Raw genomic sequence first — 18,036 nt, 5'->3', positions numbered from 1 at the left:
TTACCCCAGAAGTCTTGAGGTGATGGCCCAAGTGTCACGACGGTGTGCCGCGTTCATTTTACCTACAGTATTCTGGGAGATTGTCATACATTCCGCCAGCATGATTGAGCATCTGCTCAGCTCACAGACATGTGCTGGGTCCTGGGTGTCCCTGACTCCAGGGTGTTTGTTGCCTGACCTGGTAGACTGGATAAACACCAAACAAACATCAGTACTCATCCTGAACTCTTTTAGTATTCAGGTGCACAGAGCTCCAGCAGTTCTCAGAGCAGAGGCACTCAAAAGAGGTGGGAAGGCTGGAAAAAGGAATAGTTTGAGAAGATGTAGAATTTCAGTTGGCCTTCCTGGAGGGTGAGAAGGAGGAAATAGAGCATTCCATGTGGTGGGCAGTGCTATAAATAAGCCAGGGTTAGGGGCTGGTTTTCACATTGTGTTTGCGGGACGGTGAGAAGTCCGCTTGAGCTGTGGAGGAGAGGTGCTGTGTTGGAGAGTGGAACTAGGGTGATGAAGCTTGTCTGGTTCTGGGCCCCAGAAGCACTGTGCTTATACAGAGCCAAGGGGTCTGGAAGGTTGTCCAGTAGCACAGGGGCTGTCCTAGAACTGCCCTGCTGGTCCCACACCTGCTTCCATCCATCGTGTGCTGTATGGTCCTGATTGTCATGCAAGCTCTGTGTGCCATGGCTTCATCTGTTAAACGAGGCCATGAGTTTATTTATCTCACAGGGTCGCTGTTAAGAAATAGGAGAATCATAAAGCACTTAGCACAGTGCTGAGTACTTGGGAGTGCTCATTACATCATTCTTTGTTGAGCAAGGAGACAACTAGTGGCTTTAGAAAGCTGATTCGGGTTGAGTGACATTTGAGGAGGGTTCATGGAGTTGCCTTTTGCCTAGATGGAGTCTGAGATAGGATTTTAAAGGTGTTACTAAAATTCTAGCCTTTGCGTACAAGAAGGCATATGAATGTATGGAGGATGACGTGTTAAGTGAGGCCATTCTGTTTTCACCGCCATCTCCATTCCACAGATTTTTAGGAAAGATCATGCTTGGCAGTCACTCAGAAATGACTGGGTCAGAGTAAGTGGCAGTGTCCCATAACAGCACAGAACACTCTTATGCTGGTCAGAGGAAATGAATTATTGGACCAGAAGTAACTGGAAGTTTATTTGCTTTTTTTCCCTCCTTCTTGGTTAATATTTTATACTGTGTACCCAGAGGCTGCTGTACTGACAGGGATGAGATAGAGAACTGAATAATCAAAATGGAAAGTAACTGTGAATATCCCTAAAAGAATTGTACTGTCTAACTGCAGCGACTCATGCATGCTACTTCTGTCTGCTTTTATGCTTTGGGTGGGTAAGATCATGGAAGGCAGATCCCTATATAATGACAACAATTCTATTTCATACCTTTTCTTGAAGCTTTTCTTTGAACTATAAAAAATGTAGCTGAAAGTCAGCTGAATTCATTGATGTAGTAGGAAGTTTGCTTTTTTTTTTCTAAGCTTGATGTGGTCTCTCTTTGTAAAAATATGAAAAAAAAAGTTGCACTTCAGTCCTGTCTTCGTGGTAGAAACTATATGAAAAAACCTACAGCATGAACATTGCACCTCATGAAGAAACGGCATCTTCAGAGCAGAACACTACAAACACTCACATTCTTGTTTCGTACAACACTTTACCTCCAGACAAGTGCTGCTTGTCTGTTTTTTTATTCTAAATATTATAGATATTAGCATATGTGGTAGAGAGTGTTCTTAGGTGCAATTCAAAGGGTTTCCAGGATCAGGGTTTACAAATGCCAGTAGCCATGGTATAGCGCTCCAAATATAATGCAAGACGTCAACTGACACCACCAGTTGCAAATCAGTCTTGATGATATTTGTGTCTAATGAAACATGAGATAATCAGTTAAAAGTGAATATGACTCTAATGTTTGAAGAAATACATCTCCTTAGTTCCTAGCTTATGCAGTCCTTAAAATATACCATGCATATGGGTGAGTGCATATTTGTATGTGATTTGTACTTAGTCGCTCAGTCATGTCCAACTCTTTGCCACCTTATGGACTATAGCCCGCCAGGCTCCTCTGTCCATGGGATTATCCAGGCAAGCATACTGGAGTGGGTTGCCATGCCCTCCTCCAAGGGATCTTCCCAACCCAAGGATCCAACCCAGGTCTCCCACATTGCAGGCGAATTCTTTACCGTCTGAGCCACCAGGGAAGTCCACATATATGTATACATGTATGTTAATGTATATATGTATAAAGTAATCTCTGTAACTGTGTGGCTATATGTAGTACAAATTAGTTCTATGCCAGATATTGTAAGTATTAATCTATGTCAGATTCCTTTGAACTGATCCAAAAGAATATCTCGAGTTAAGTACAATATAACTCAGTTTTAAAATAACCGTTTTGGCTTATACACTTGGGAAATTACATTAATAATAATATGAATGGGGATTCACTACCCTTCCCTTAGCTTTCTCTCAGCTCCATTCATACACCACATGTTTCTCCACACGTGTTAGCCTTTTGGTGAGTCCATTCATCTGTTTTTCCATCATGGCTGTCTGCAAATCAGTACTGCCAGAAATACAGTATCCAGTTCAACTGGATTCTCAGTGCTGGGTTAAAAATCCTTCTATCTGTGCCTGAACAAATTCTCTCTCATTTCCTGTAGCCATCATCTTAAATGTGATCAGTGTCCTTAACTTCTTGAACCCGGTGGTAGCTGAGTTATAGTCCCCTCTGGTGGAAACATCCCTGGAGAGAATTTCCCCTCCCCTGAAACGTGCCATTCAGGTGCCACTGCTCCAGTCTCTGCATCCCTCGTCACATGACCATCTTCTCTCTGTGCATCTGTGTCTTCATGTGATGTTCTCCCTGTCTGTCTGTCTCCTCTTCTTATAAGAACACACTGCCGCTGCTGCTGCTAAGTCGCTTCAGTCGTCTCTGACTCTGTGCGACCCCATAGACAGCAGCTCACCAGGCTCCCCCATCCCTGGGTTTCTCAAAGCAAAAGCCCCACTGCTCTAGTATGACCTCATTGTACTTGGTGATACCTTCAAAGACCTTTTCTGACTGGAAAATGTCAGTTTTCATTCCAATCCCAAAGAAAGGCAATGCCAAAGAATGTTCAAACTACTGCACAATTGCACTCATCTCACACACTAGCAAAGTAATGCTGAAAATTCTCCAAGCCAGGCTTAAATAGTATGGGAACCATGAACTTCCAGATGCTCAAGCTGGATTTAGAAAAGGCAGAGGAACCAGAGATCAAATTGCCAACATCCGTTGGATCAGAGAAAAAGCAAGAGAGTTCCCGTTTTATTGACTATGCCAGAGCCTCTGACTGTGTGGAGCACAACAAACTGTGGAAAATTCTTAAAGATATGGGAATACCAGACCACCTGACCTGCCTCCTGAGAAATCTGTATGCAGGTCAAGAAGCAACAGTTAGAACTGGACGTGGAGCAAAAGACTGGTTCCAGACTGGGAAAGGAGTACATCAGGGTTGTATATTGTCAATCTTCTAATTTAACATATTCAGAATACATCATGTAAAATGCTGGGTTGGATGAAGCACAAGCTGGAATCAAGATTCCTGGGAGAAATATCAATCAGATCAGATCAGATCAGATCAGTTGCTCAGTCGTGTCTGACTCTTTTCGACCCCATGAATCACAGCATGCCAGGCCTCCCTGTCCATCACCAACTCCTGGAGTTCACTGAGACTCACGTCCATCGAGTCAGTGATGCCATCCAGCCATCTCATCCTCTGTCACCCCCTTCTCCTCCTGCCCCCAATCCCTCCCAGCATCAGAGTCTTTTCCAATGAGTCAATTCTTCGCATGAGGTGGCCAAAGCACTGGAGTTTCAGCTTTAGCATCATTCCTTCCAAAGAAATCCCAGGGCTGATCTCCTTCAGAATGGACTGGTTGGATTTCCTTGCAGTCCAAGGGACGCTCAAGAGTCTTCTCCAACACCACAGTTCAAAAGCATCAATTCTTCGGTGCTCAGCCTTCTTCACAGTCCAACTCTCACATCCATACATGACCACAGGAAAAACCATAGCCTTGACTAGATGGACCTTTGTTGGCAAAGTAATGTCTCTGCTTTTGAATATGCTATCTAGGTTGGTCATAACTTTCCTTCCAAGGAGTAAGCATCTTTTAATTTCATGGCTGCAGTCACCATCTATAATGATTTTGGAGCCCAGAAAAATAAAGTCTGACCCTTTTTCCACTGTTTCCCCATCTATTTCCCATGAAGTGGTGGGACCGGATGCCATGATCTTCATTTTCTGAATGTTGAGCTTTAAGCCAACTTTCTCACTCTCCTCTTTCACTTTCATCAAGAGGCTTTTTAGTTCCTCTTCACTTTCTGCCATAAGGGTGGTGTCATCTGCATATCTGAGGTTATTGATATTTCTCCCGTCAATCTTGATTCCAGCTTGTTTTTTCCAGTCCAGCGTTTCTCATGATGTACTCTGCATAGAAGTTAAATAAATAGGATGACAATATATAGCCTTGACGATCTCCTTTTCCTATTTGGAACCAGTCTGTTGTTCTATGTCCAGTTCTAACTGTTGCTTCCTGACCTGCATACAGATTTCTCAAGAGGCAGGTCAGGTGGTCTGGTATTCCCATCTTTCAGAATTTTCCACAGTTTATTGTGATCCACACAGTCAAAGGCTTTGGCATAGTCAATAAAGCAGAAATAGATGTTTTTCTGGAACTCTCTTGCTTTTTCCATTATCCAGTGGATGTTGGCAATTTGATCTCTGGTTCCTCTGCCTTTTCTAAAACCAGCTTGAACATCAGGAAGTTCACGGTTCACATACTGCTGAAGCCTGGCTTGGAGAATTTTGAGCATTACTTTACTAGTGTGTGAGATGAGTGCAATTGTGCGGTAGTTTGAGCATTCTTTGGCATTGCCTTTCTTTAGGATTGGAATGAAAACTGACCTTTTCCAGTCCTGTGGCCACTGCTGAGTTTTCCAAATTCGCTGGCATATTGAGTGCAGCACTTTCACAGCATCATCTTTCAGGATTTGGAATAGCTCAACTGGAATTCCATCACCTCCACTAGATTTGTTCGTAGTGATGCTTTCTAAGGCCCACTTGACTTCACACCTCACATTACACCACCCTTATGGCAGAAAGCAAAGAAGAACTAAAGAACCTCTTGATGAAAATGAAAGAGGAGAGTGAAAACATTGGCTTAAAATTCAACATAGAGAAAACTAAGACCATAGCATCCGGTCCCATCACTTCATGGCAAATAGATGGGGAAACAACAGAAAACAGTGACAGACTTTATTTTCTTGGGCTCCACAGTCACTGCTGATGGTGACTGCAGCCTTGAAATCAAAAGATGCTTGCTCCTTGGAAGAAAAGTTATGACCAACCTAGACAGCATATTAAAAAGCAGAGACATTACTTTCCTGACAGAGGTTCGTCTAGTCAAAGCTATGGTTTTTCCAGTGGTCATGTGTGGATGTGAGAGTTGGACTATGAAGAATTGATGTTTTTGAACTGTGGTGTTGGAGGGGACTCTCATGGTGTTGGAGGAGACTCTTGAGAGTCCCTTGGACTGCAAGGAGATGCAACCAGTCCATCCTAAAGGAAATCAGTCCTGACTATTCATTAGAAGAACTGATGCTAAAGCTGAGACTCCAGGACTTTGGCCACCTGATGCGAAGAACTGACTCATTTGAAGAGCCCCTGATGCTGGGAAAGATTGAAGGCGGGAGGAGAAGAGGACGACAGAGGATGAGATGGTTGGATGGCATCACAGACTCGATGGACATAAGTTTGAGCAAGATCTGGGAGTTGGTGATGGACATGGAAGCTTGGTGTGCTGCAGTCCATGGGGTCACAAAGAGGTGGACACAACTGAGCGATTGAACTGAACTGAGTCATATTAAATTAAGAACCCCGCTACTCTAGTTTGTCATTGTACTTGGTGATACTTTCAAAGACCTTTTCTCCAAATTAAGTCACATTCACAGAAAAATATAAAAGTAGAGAGTTTTATATTTGTATTTTTTATGTGTATATTTTGGGGCATACAATTCAACCCTTAGCAGGCATTTAGAAGAAATCTGTGCAGATATATAACATGTAATATTTAACCCTTAATGTGGAATATTTAAATAATGAGGTTAATGAGTAAAGTATAAAAGTGAGAAATATTTACATTGTTGTTGAGTATGGATATTATAAATATCAACTTTTAAAAGTTAAATTCTATGTATCCGGTTTTATTAATGACTGGTGTTTATTGTTGGATACTTCTGAAGTTAACTAACTTATATAATGACTTCATACAAGTATTCATGCCTGTGCTAATAAATTCAGTTTCTAATTACAGAAATTGTTTCTTCTGCCAGTAGAAGTGAGTACTTCACTTAAAACTTCAGACTTCACTGGTAAAGAGAGTTAAAGAACAAATTGTTCAGGAACTCCACTGTAAAGGAAATGGTGACATGCTAATTTATAATCATCATATTCCAATTAACTTCCTTGTCAATATTCATGATAAGTATCATCCTCTGAAATTTTAAGAAGTGAAACACCATTGTAAGTTGTTCAAATCAAGAACAATTCTTGACAAAATTTACCTCTTAAAAGCATAAGCAAATACATGTAATTACATCTCTTCCTTGGACTTTGCAGTGTTCTTAGTTTGGTAAATTAAAATGCCAGCATTCACATGATCTAATGTCAAAACATCCCCTTTTGTAATTCTACAATGTAGGGAGTGAATGGTGCTCAGTCTTGATGACTCGTGTGAAAAGTACTTTGCAACTCTTTCCCCCATTCACGGATCCTTCTTGATTTACGTGCAACACTTGTCCAGAAATCTTCAGGGGGGCAAGTATCCTCAGTACTCAGGCTGTGTAAATTTCTCTGTTTAGCATCTGTAGAAATGGAAGCATCTCTCCTCTCCTTAGGCTGTGAGGCCAGATCTAGTTCCCATAGACACAGTATCCTGATTTCAAATGTCCTGTCTCTCGTTGCAGCTGTTGTCCTTCAAAGGTCTATGGAGATGGGAAGGTGAATGCTCACCATCCTGTCATTCAGGGATCCTTCTGAGACCAGGGTCCAGGCTACTGAGGCTGGAGATGACATGTACACACACTCTGGCATGCTTCCCCAGGTCAGGCCAGCTCGCAGCTCTGTCCATCAGTGCAAGCAGAAAGCTTACCCCTCGAAATCCAGTGTTTTGTCTTAGATCAGCACCCTAGAATCCCAGGTAGAATGGGGAAATCCTTTCTCTTTAAATGCCACCATGACTGTTTGGTGCTTTGAAGTCAGAGGTGAGGGACTAAGCCCTGCTCTTTGGCAAACAGGAGAGAATGTTTTTGTTTAATATTCTTCTTCTCTTTGTTGGTAAACTTTCTCCATCATGACTAAGGAGAAATATCAGATTATGCAAATCTTTACAAAGAAGAATAAAAGATTGTTTCTAACTCTCCTGCTGTTTGATGATGATAATAGTGATGAGGATGACTCCCTTCTGGTAGTTTAGCCACTGTATCCTACTCATTCCTGGAAAATAGAAAGCGGAAAGTTTGATTTAAGATGTTGCACTAAAACCATTTTGGTTTGAGACTGTCATCAAAAGCTTATTGAAACTATAGAAGTTTTCAACCTTGGGATATAGGGAACTTTTTAGTTGGTATTATCTATTCGTGGAGCCTTGCAGACTACAGTCCATAGCGTTGCAAAAGAGCTGGACACAACTTAGTGACTAAACAACAATGGCAAAATGCAGGGTCACAGAGATGTTCTGTGGGTAAGGAGCTGGCAGACTGTAGCCCGAGGGCTACATCTGGCTAACTGCCTGTTTCTTAAATAAAGTTTCATTGGAAGATAGCTACATCCATTTGTTTACATACCGTCTTTGGCAGCCTTTGCCCTGTATGGGCAGAGTTATGTGGTTGTGACAGAAATCACATGGCCCACAAGGCCTAAAATGTTCCCTCCTGACCCATTACAGATGCAGTTCGCTCTAGGTAATGCTCCCAAATTGTATAACCGTTATTAAAGATCTTCAAGGCCAATTAGAGATGATGCATCCCAAGTCTAAAGTGGTTTTATAGATGGATCATGAAGTGAGCCATTGATTATGGCTCATGAAGTGAGTTGCCAAGGGTCTTACTGTTTGCTGGTGACATCTTTTTCCTTTTTTAAAAAAGGAAGATTTTTATTCCCAAAACTTTTAAAACATTATGATAAAATAAACATAATGCAAATTTTACCATTCAGTCTTTTTTAAGTGTACAGTTCCATGGCATTAAGAACATTCATATTATTGTACTGCCATTACCACTGTCCATCTCTGAAACTTTTTCCATCTTGGGATCCCAAACTGGAATTCTGTACCCATTAAATAACCTTTTGTTCCCATTGCTGCCCATCCACCCAGCTCCAAGCCTTAGGCAACCCCTATTCTACTTTCTGTCTCTTTACATTTGACTACTTCTCTTCTTGAACTATCAAGAACAACTTATCACCGCCTCTGAGACTGGTAAAGGGTTTATCACCGTGAAGTCCTTTGTGACTAGCTTATCCATAACTTTTTAATTGAAAGAACTGTGCTTTACAGAAACTGGAAAATCCTAGCATTTTTCCTGACTGATTCACTACCGCTTGTCTTAGACCAGGTAACCTGATCGACTTAATATCCGAGAGTATACCCAGGTCACTCTGTTGAAGTTTTACATAAAACTCTGTAGTGCTGTGTACATCCTGTTTCTTGAGTTCATCTTGATGAGTAAGTTAAGCCATGATTTCCATCTTTTACCCATTTACCACTTAGAGAGTAATCTTACTTTAAAGTTCTTGCAGGAGGAGGAGGGGCACTGGGCAGGAAAGAGGCGACTCACTGTTGCCTCCATGCGCTCCTAAAAGCAAGCAAATTGTGGGAAGGCGTTTGTTTGAAGTATTTGTTTGTCATCGGGCCTTAAATTACATCCCATGGTTCATTGTTTCATCCAGATAGGAAATTCTTAAAGTTAATTCAGTAAATGTTTGTTAGCTTTACTTATATCATCTCATATATAATCTCACATATATCATCTCATATATAATGCATAAGTGTGCATTACTTATATCATCTCATTAATCCTCATAAAAACTCCTCAGAGTTACATACTTCTGTTATATCCATTTAAGTGGTGAGGAAACTGAGTCCGAAAACAGTTCTTTGCCCTCAAACATAGAGCTAGTATGAGATTGTGCCAGAATTTCAACACAGGCAGTTGGTTGCGAAGTCAGAATTCATTTATCTGTTTGTATATTCCTTCATCCTTTCCCTCCATTCAACATGTTCAACAAATATTTAGTGAGAGTCTGTTATGTTTTAGACTTTTTTTTTTTTGGCCACACAGCATGGCATGTGGGATCTTAACTTTGACCAGGGATTGAACCGTGCCCCTGGCAGTGGAAGCAAAGAATCTGAACCAACCTGGTCTAAGCACTGAACTGCCAGGGAAGTCCCATGTTGTTTTAGACTTGATTCAAGGCATACAGCAGTAATGGTAAAGTGCTGGCCCTCGTGGGGTTATGCTCTGTTAACTGTTTTCCGTGCAGCCACCTTGTCTTCTCATTCATCATCTGATCAAAGACGCTTTGATACTGGTACCTTTTTCAGCTTCTCGTTTAGAAGGTATCAAAGGAAGGTTTGATGACCGGCAGGAATTTTTCCGCTCATCTGGGAGAACTCCTTTCAACAGACAAACTAAGGAACCATTGAAGACAAATAGTGTCTCTCTCTTGTTGAACTATCAAGAACAACTTATCACAGCCGCTGAGACTGTTCTAGGGTTTATCACCCTGAAGGTCATGAGTTAAGAATGCCTATCTAATACTATGGCTAATCCGCTCCCCGCTTGCCCCACTTTAATTTAGGCCAGTTTTCTTTTAGCATTTCCACAAACCTGTCCAAACAGTAATCAGTATCTTAGCCATTAAGTCTTTGAGTAGTCGAATACAGTATGAAGACTAATTTGCCTTTTGTTTTCAAAAGGGTTTTTTGTATTTTGTCCAAGATGGAATTGTGAAGCCCAAGCAAGAGGGTTGTCTGTTTTTTTTGACATCCTCCTCTTTCAGATCTACTTTCCTACTCCTGCTGCTTCCCCGGCCTCCCAGCCAGCAGAGTGTTACAGTTTTATAGTTCAGTTCAACTCAGTTGCTCAGTCGTGTCTGACTCTTTGCGACCCCATGAACTGCAGCACACCAGGCTTCCCTGTCCATCACCATCTCACAGAGCTTGCTCAAACTCATGTCCATTGAGGCAGTGATGCCATCCAACCATCTCACCCTCTGTCGTCCCTTACTACCTTGAATCTTTCCCAGCATCAGGATCTTTTTCAGTGAATCAGTTCACATCAGGGGGCCAAAGGATTCGAGCTTCAGCTTCAGCATCAGTCCTTCCAATGAATATTCAGGGTTGATTTGCTTTTGGATTGAATGGTTTGATCTCCTTGCAGTGCAAGAGACTCTCAAGAGTCTTCAACACCACAGTTACCCTGCTAAAGTGTTAGCTCTTAACCAGAGATTCATGCCCTTCCTGTGTGTTCTCCCTGCCTGCAGACTGAGAGTCCTACTAATCCTTGTTAGCTGAGAACAGGTAGCTGGAGATGGTTCATAAGGGCTTAATTATGACCCTGGCCTGGAATATTTGCCCTTTAATGGAAAACATTTTTTGCTACGCCTTCATTCCAGAGGAGTGAATAAAGATTTAACATACCCATTCTACAATGTTGAACTAACCCAAATTGCTAAGCATTTTTGTGGGACTAGTTTTCTTTGTACTACTTTGAATTGCTTGTGAAATATTTAAGTTTCCCCATCTTGTTTTGAAAAATTGAGTGTGTTGAGTATTGAATTCAGAGGAGGGAGTGCCTTCTGACCACCGCTTGCCTTAGTTTATTCTGTGTGTGGTTCCATTGCCCCGCCAGGAGTGTCTCATTCATTCTACAAACATTCTTGGGTACACTTACTGTCAGGACCTTTGATGGGTGGGACAGAATTACTAGGTACTGTTCATCTGCTGGTGGTCCACACCGTTCCTACTTAAACTTTACATTTTTGTAGTCCTTTACAGTTTACAATTTATAAAAAATTTTCTCACTTATTTGATCTTATATATGCTCATTATAGCAATGCACAAGTATAAAGAAAATCTTCCCTATACGCCAGTGGTTAAGATAATATTAGTCCCAGTTTTCATAGGAAGCAAATAAAGCCAAGGGAAGTTAAGAGATTTGCCCTTACTAAAAAACCGGGCTCTCTGGGTGCAGTATCCTTTCTTCTAAACCACAGCTACCTATAAAGTTAGGACTTTTTCAATTCACGTGCCTACTTTTCTCTGGTATGAATGTTCTGTCACTAAGTTTATATATTCCATTTGCCCCAATTGAATTTCATATCCTTTTTTTTTTTCTTGATAGAATATTATTCCCCTAACTTTTCCATAATCACTCCTAACTTAGAATCATCTACATTCAAATTTGATGACATATTCTAAGTTTCTGTATTTAGGTCCTTTGTCCATTTATGATCTTTGGGGATTTAATCTGACCTTTCAAAGTAACAGTTGTGATTCTATCCTGATGTTTTAAAAGATGGTAGCCCTGATGATTGGAGTAAATCCAGTTTTCACATACAGTCTGTACCCATTCTAGTTCCAACCTCTGTTCTTCCAGTTGAAGTAGAACTTGCTCCAGCCAACTGTTGACATCACAGTAAAGAAAATACAAACAGTTTTATCTGCCTCTCAAGGGTAAAAAAAGTAAATTTGGTTGGTTTGTCTCTTTAGCATAGTGTATCTGCTGCTGCTGCTGCTAAGTCACTTCAGTCGTGTCCGACTCTGTGCGACCCTAGAGACGGCAGCCCACCAAGCTCCCCTGTCCCTGGGATTCTCCAGGCAAGAACACTGGAGTGGGTTGCCATTTCCTTCTCCAATGCATGAAAGTGAAAAGTGAAAGTGAAGTCACTCAGTCGTGTCTGACTCTTTGCGACCCCATGGATGGCAGCCAACCAGGCTCCTCCATCTAACTAAAGCACTTTAAAATATTTATTTAGCAAGTTGCACAGTCTTTAGCAGACTGATCTTATCTCTATTCCTAATGCTATTTATCTGTACTCACTTTTAGTATTTTGACTTAATTCTCTTTTTGTCTCTGGCTTTCTCATTTATTTTTAATATCCATAGTTTTTGGTATTTTGCTTTACTATCACTATCTTTGTAACTGGCAAAATCTTAAGCATGTAGGGCTAGTTTTTGACCACCCATAGTATTTCCTCTTTTAACTGGAGATTTTGTCATTTGATTCTCTTTCATTTAACACTTTATTAGTAAATCAGGTGTCAGATCAGATCAGATCAGATCAGTCGCTCAGTCGTGTCCAACTCTTTGCGACCCCATGAATCACAGCACACCAGGCCTCCCTGTCCATCACCAACTCCCGGAGTTCACTGAGACTCACGTCCATCGAGTCAGTGATGCCATCCAGCCATCTCATCCTCTGTCACCCCCTTCTCCTCCTGCCCCCAATCCCTTCCAGCATCAGAGTCTTTTCCAATGAGTCAACTCTTCGCATGAGGTGGCCAAAGTACTGGAGTTTCAGCTTCAGCATCATTCCTTCCAAAGAAATCCCAGGACTGATCTCCTTCAGAATGGACTGGTTGGATCTCCTTGCAGTCCAAGGGACTCTCAAGAGTCTTCTCCAACACCACAGTTCAAAAGCATCAATTTTTCAGCGCTCAACCTTCTTCACAGTCCAACTCTCACATCCATACATGACCACAGGAAAAACCACAGCCTTGACTAGACGGACCTTTGTTGGCAAATGTCTCTGCTTTTGAATATACTATCTAGGTTGGTCATAACTTTCCTTCCAAGGAGTAAGCGTCTTTTAATTTCATGGCTGCAGTCTGTCACCATCTGTAGTGATTTTGGAGCCCAGAAAAATAAAGTCTGACACTGTTTCCACTGTTTCCCCATCTATTTTCCATGAAGTGGTGGGACCGGATGCCATGATCTTCATTTTCTGAATGTTGAGCTTTAAGCCAACTTTTTCACTCTCCTCTTTCACTTTCATCAAGAGGCTTTTTAGTTCCTCTTCACTTTCTGCCGTAAGGGTGGTGTCATCTGCATATCTGAGGTTATTGATATTTCTCCCGGCAATCTTGATTCCAGCCTGTGTTTCTTCCAGTCCAGCATTTCTCATGATGTACTCTGCATATAAGTTAAATAAACAGCGTGACAATATACAGCCTTGACGAATTCCTTTTCCTATTTGGAACCAGTCTGTTGTTCCATGTCCAGTTCTAACTGTTGCTTCCTGACCTGCATACAAATTTCTCAAGAGGCAGGTCAGGTGGTCTGGTGTTCCCATCTCTTTCAGAATGTTCCACAGTTTATTGTGATCCACACCATCAAAGGCTTTGGTATAGTCAGTAAAGCAGAAATAGATGTTTTTCTGGAACTCTCTTGCTTTTTCCATTATCCAGCGGATGTTGGCCATTTGATCTCTGGTTCCTCTGCCTTTTCTAAAACCAGCTTGAACATCAGGAAGTTCACGGTTCACATACTGCTAAAGCCTGGCTTGGAGAATTTTGAGCATTACTTTACTAGCATGTGAGATGAGTGCAGTTGTGCGGTAGGTTGAGCATTCTTTGGCATTGCCTTTCTTTGGGATTGGAATGAAAACTGATGTATTACTCTATAATTGTTTCCTGTGCGTTAGTCTCTCTCTCTACTCCTTGGTGTGACTTTAATTAGTAGTTCTGGAGGGCGGTGATGAACAACATATCCTTTGTAAGGATCCCTTCAAGAAGAAATCTCCCTCCCCACAAATACACAGAATGTCTTAGAGTGTGTGCACTTACCCAGTTTTTCAGTCAATATTTATTTGAGTGATTGCTGTTTGTCACCCACTGTGCTAGGGATGCACAGTCAAGGGACAGATGCACAGGGCCAGCACACTAGCAGGAGGTTCAGACAAGCTAACCAGGTAATACAGTTCAGTGTAGAGCGGGGCTTGAGAGAAGAAGAGTGAGTCGTGTGTTCTCTCTCAGATATATATATATATATATATATATGCTTCCCTTGTGGCTCAACTGGTAAAGAATCCGCCTGCAGTGTGGGAGACCTGCACACACACACACACACACACACACACACACACACACACACAAGTTGGGCAGATTTAGCAAGGGTCAGGAGGGGACTGAGATGGGATTGGGACAGGATTCTTATTTGAAAGAATAAAGCTCATCCCTAGCTAGAGGGTAAAAAGGTTCATTATGGCTGCAGCATGGAGTTCAGTGTAGAGGCTGTAGAAGTAACAGGGTTATGGGATGGGCTTACTAGGTGTTTGGGCTTTATCTGAGGAACAAGGGATTTTTTTTTAAATCAGGGAGCAGCATGATCAAATTTTCAGTTGGAAAGGGTCCTCTGCTGTGCTACGGAGAATGGTTTGGCAGAGAAGAGCTGTAGGAAGACCGCTCAAGAGTTCATTGAAGTAATGACAGGTAGACATGATGGTGATATGAACCAGGGTAGGTTAAGTGGAAGGATTCAAGAGACATTTAGCAGAGAGAGTCCTTGAGAGTTATTGATTACATTAAGAGAAAAAGATGGTGAAGGATGATGAGAAGTCCTTCAGTTCTGTGTTCCCTCCCATTCCTCCATCATTGACTTTAGGCAGTCATAGATTTTGAGCTGTAATATCCATGGCCATAAAATAAATACATTTAGACCCAATAGGACACTTTAAATTTTAATATTTTCTAAAATCTCTGTGGGATGACTTTTAGATTACAGAGTGTAGTTTTATGTCAGAGATATTCTATGTTCAAAGCTTAAATAGCATACTTAGGTATATAAAATAATTTGCAATAATGGAAAAGTCATCTTATTTAATATTTCAGGGAAATAAAGATGTAACTTTATTTTTAAAAATGTTATGCTGTTAAACATCTGTTCACTGATGCTATATTTATTAGGCAAGAAAGGAATGTTAACTTTTCAGTACAGAATTGCCCATCTATGGCCCAGCCTTAACTGAAATAAAAATCTATACTTAAAAATATAAAGTAATGAAAACATTTCTTAGGTATACAGATAGCCCCAGGTAGTTCCAAGGGTTGTCAGGAGCCAAGTTATTTGTGGTTTCCTGGAAGAGTCTGGATCAGTGATCAAGTGAAACAAGTTAGTGCTGTGTGATTTTTTCTGCTTTGATGGGAAATCACCACTGACCAGTTCACTCCTAAGTACACTGTATTCATTATTTCCCTTCCTCCTTTCATTTATAAAGTTTCTTTATTTCTTTTTTTAAAAGTTAATTTTTTTTTAACCTACTGCTGCTGCTAAGTTGCTTCAGTCGTATCCGACTCCGTGCGACCCCATAGATGGCAGCCCACCAGGCTCCCCCATCCCTGGGATTCTCCAGGCAAGAACACTGGAGTGGGTTGCCATTTCCTTCTCCAATGCATGAAAGTGAAAAGTAAAAGTGAAGTTGCTCAGTCGTGTCCGACTCTTAGCGACCCCATGGACTGCAGCCCAACAGGCTCCTCCATCCATGGGATTTTCCAGGCAAGAGTACTGGAGTGGGGTGCCACTGCAGTCGGACACAACTGAAGCGACTTAGCAGCAGCAGTGTTGATAGCATCACCGACTCAATGCATATGAATTTGACAAACTCTGGGAGAGAGTGGAGGACGTGGGAACCTGGTGTGCTGCCCATGGGATTGTAAAGAGTTGGACACGACTTAGTGACTGAACAACACACTGTTGATCACCAATCACACTTACACTCCCAGGACTTCATTAAGTGTTATTCTTTAAAAATACATTTAAAACAGCTTCAGATGCAAATTAGGAAGATAGCAAGTCATAGTGCATATGTTGTAGTATTCATTATATACAATAGTATCTTCTACTTCTATTTTATTTTTATTTTATTTTATTTTATTTTGTTTTAAAAATACACTAGAAATAGGATGACTTTTCACATATCCATGTATTTAATTAGTTTTCAGGATGAACTATCTGCAGAGTAGTCCAGCAGCTGTAAAGTCATCTTACAGGACGTATATTCATTGCTATTGCCAGGACTTACTGAAGTTGATCCCAGCTTGGAAATTGGCATGTATACTTTTCCAAAGTGGTTCTTCTGAGGCATATGAAAATGTGGTCACTGAAAACTGTTTCAGAAAATCTGTTGCTCTTGCTATGATATTAAAATGGTAATTTTTAAAGGTTACGTTCACGCTACCTTAGTTTAATTATAAATTGGATATTTTGTAAAAGCTGTCTTGTCACTTGGTGTATTTTTGACCTGAAATGCATCTTTGAACATTTGTATGCTGCTAGACGAGTGGTCATCGGGTTCATTGGTTTGCCACTAAGCCATCTCCACTCTGGTAGGTAGTAAGTCAGGTCACTCGATTGGAGGTAAAGGAGATACTCTGCATTATTTCCCCGCCCCCAGTACTGTCAACTCCTTAGCTATCAGTGCTTTCACTTCTCCAGAAGCAAAAACGATGTATATTATGGCAGTACCTTTTCCTCTTTCTAACACGCAAGATTGGAAGTTGCCTTTGACAGATACCCTTTGGGATGTTCTTTTGAACTTTTGTTTTACTGGTGGATACAACACTGATTTGCCTGCTATTTTAGGATTACTGGATTTCAGTCTTCTAAGCAAGGAAGAACCAAGTCTAATTTATGTTTAGCAAACTACTGGTTTTAGTAGAAATTTATAAGTTTGTGGAATGCAAAATATTAGGATTGAATGACTTTGAGAAATCCTTTAGAGTATGCTTTTGAATCAATTTTTTTTTGCAATGAATGGCCTCTTGTAGTTCTCAAGTCCACTAGAAAGAGAACTGGGTCTTTTTGTTTGGAACCTTGCAAACAAAACTCTTTACCTTTCCAGTTACATCCCCACCCCTAGGGTTCTGCCACTTGCTTACAGTTGTCAGTGATCCTGATCTACACCCACTCCATCCCAAGAACCAAGTTCCTTGCGTGCTAAGTCGCTTCAGCTGTGTCCCACTCTTTGCGACCCATGGACTGTAGCCCACCAGGCTCCTCTAAATACTGAAATGGGTCGCCCTGCCCTCCTCCAGGGGATCCCTGACTCAGGGATCGAATCCACATCTCTCCTGTCTCCTGCATTGGCAGGCGGGTTCTTTACCACTAGCGCCACCTGAGAAGTCCACCAAGTTCCTTAGTGGTTCTTAAATAAGGTGCAAATCAATAGGTCTTGGTCCCCACCGTGGCCTGCTTGGGGCTGGTTTGGGAAAGACGCAGCTGAGTAGACAATTTCTCGCAGGGTGACTCATTCTCAACACTGACCATTGCTTGTAAACCCGCCAGGGAAAATATGCCAGACATTGTTATGATGAAAACAACTGGGAGGGGCTGTTGGTGAGGCGAAGAACAGATAGAATTTGCTCAAAGCTACCGGGAACCTGGGCGGGCGGGGCGGCCGTGGCACCTGCAAGGAGCGCGGGCCTGCGGGCGTGGCCTGCGGGGGCGTGGCGGGGGCGGGGCCGGCCGGCGGCGCCGGCGGTTGGAAGGGGGTGGAGTTGCCCTTGGAGGCGGCACCGGCCCTGGGCCCGGAGGCCCGCCGCGCCCTATCGGGCCCGAGCCGAGTGGCCCCGCGGAGCCGGCGCGCTCCCGCCTGCAGGGGGAGGGCGGACGGGGCGCGGGGACCGGCCAGGCCGCGGCGGGCGCTGTTTCTCTTTCACTTTCCCTCCCTCTGAGGCCGGCGCACTGGAGGCAAGGAGCGGCGGCGGCGGCCGCGGGGTAGGTACCCGGTTGGCTGGAGAGCGGTTGAGGGGCCGGAACTCCGGCCGCCCCCGCGCTGCACGCCCAAGTTTGCGCAGAGAGCTGGAGCGGCACCCCCAGGCACCTGCCGCGGCCGACCCCGCCTGGAGCCGGGGGAGCCCCTTGGGGGCGGGGGTGGGGGTGGCCAGCCCGAGTCTGGGAGCCTCCAGGTCGCG

The 18,036-nt window shown here is 42.6% G+C and overlaps 1 protein-coding gene across 6 annotated transcripts in view; it reads left to right on the top strand.

Moving 5' to 3' along the window:
- Positions 1 to 18,036, top strand: part of PCGF5 (polycomb group ring finger 5) — a 122,432-nt gene that overhangs the window by 46,340 nt on the left and 58,056 nt on the right. For 2 of the 6 annotated variants that reach the window (XM_070363772.1, XM_070363773.1), the window contains exon 1: positions 17,647 to 17,839. The exons of the other annotated variants lie outside the window; for them this stretch is intronic. The gene's annotated coding sequence lies outside the window, so the exon portion shown is untranslated. Of the gene's footprint in view, positions 1 to 17,646; positions 17,840 to 18,036 lie in introns of those variants that run through there. 6 annotated transcript variants of the gene reach the window in all.

The sequence above is a fragment of the Bos mutus genome, chromosome 26, assembly GCF_027580195.1.
Source record: "Bos mutus isolate GX-2022 chromosome 26, NWIPB_WYAK_1.1, whole genome shotgun sequence".
Lineage (NCBI taxonomy): Eukaryota > Metazoa > Chordata > Mammalia > Artiodactyla > Bovidae > Bos > Bos mutus.
Note: the sequence above shows the minus strand (reverse complement) of the source record. Positions and strands in the feature narration are given on the sequence as shown.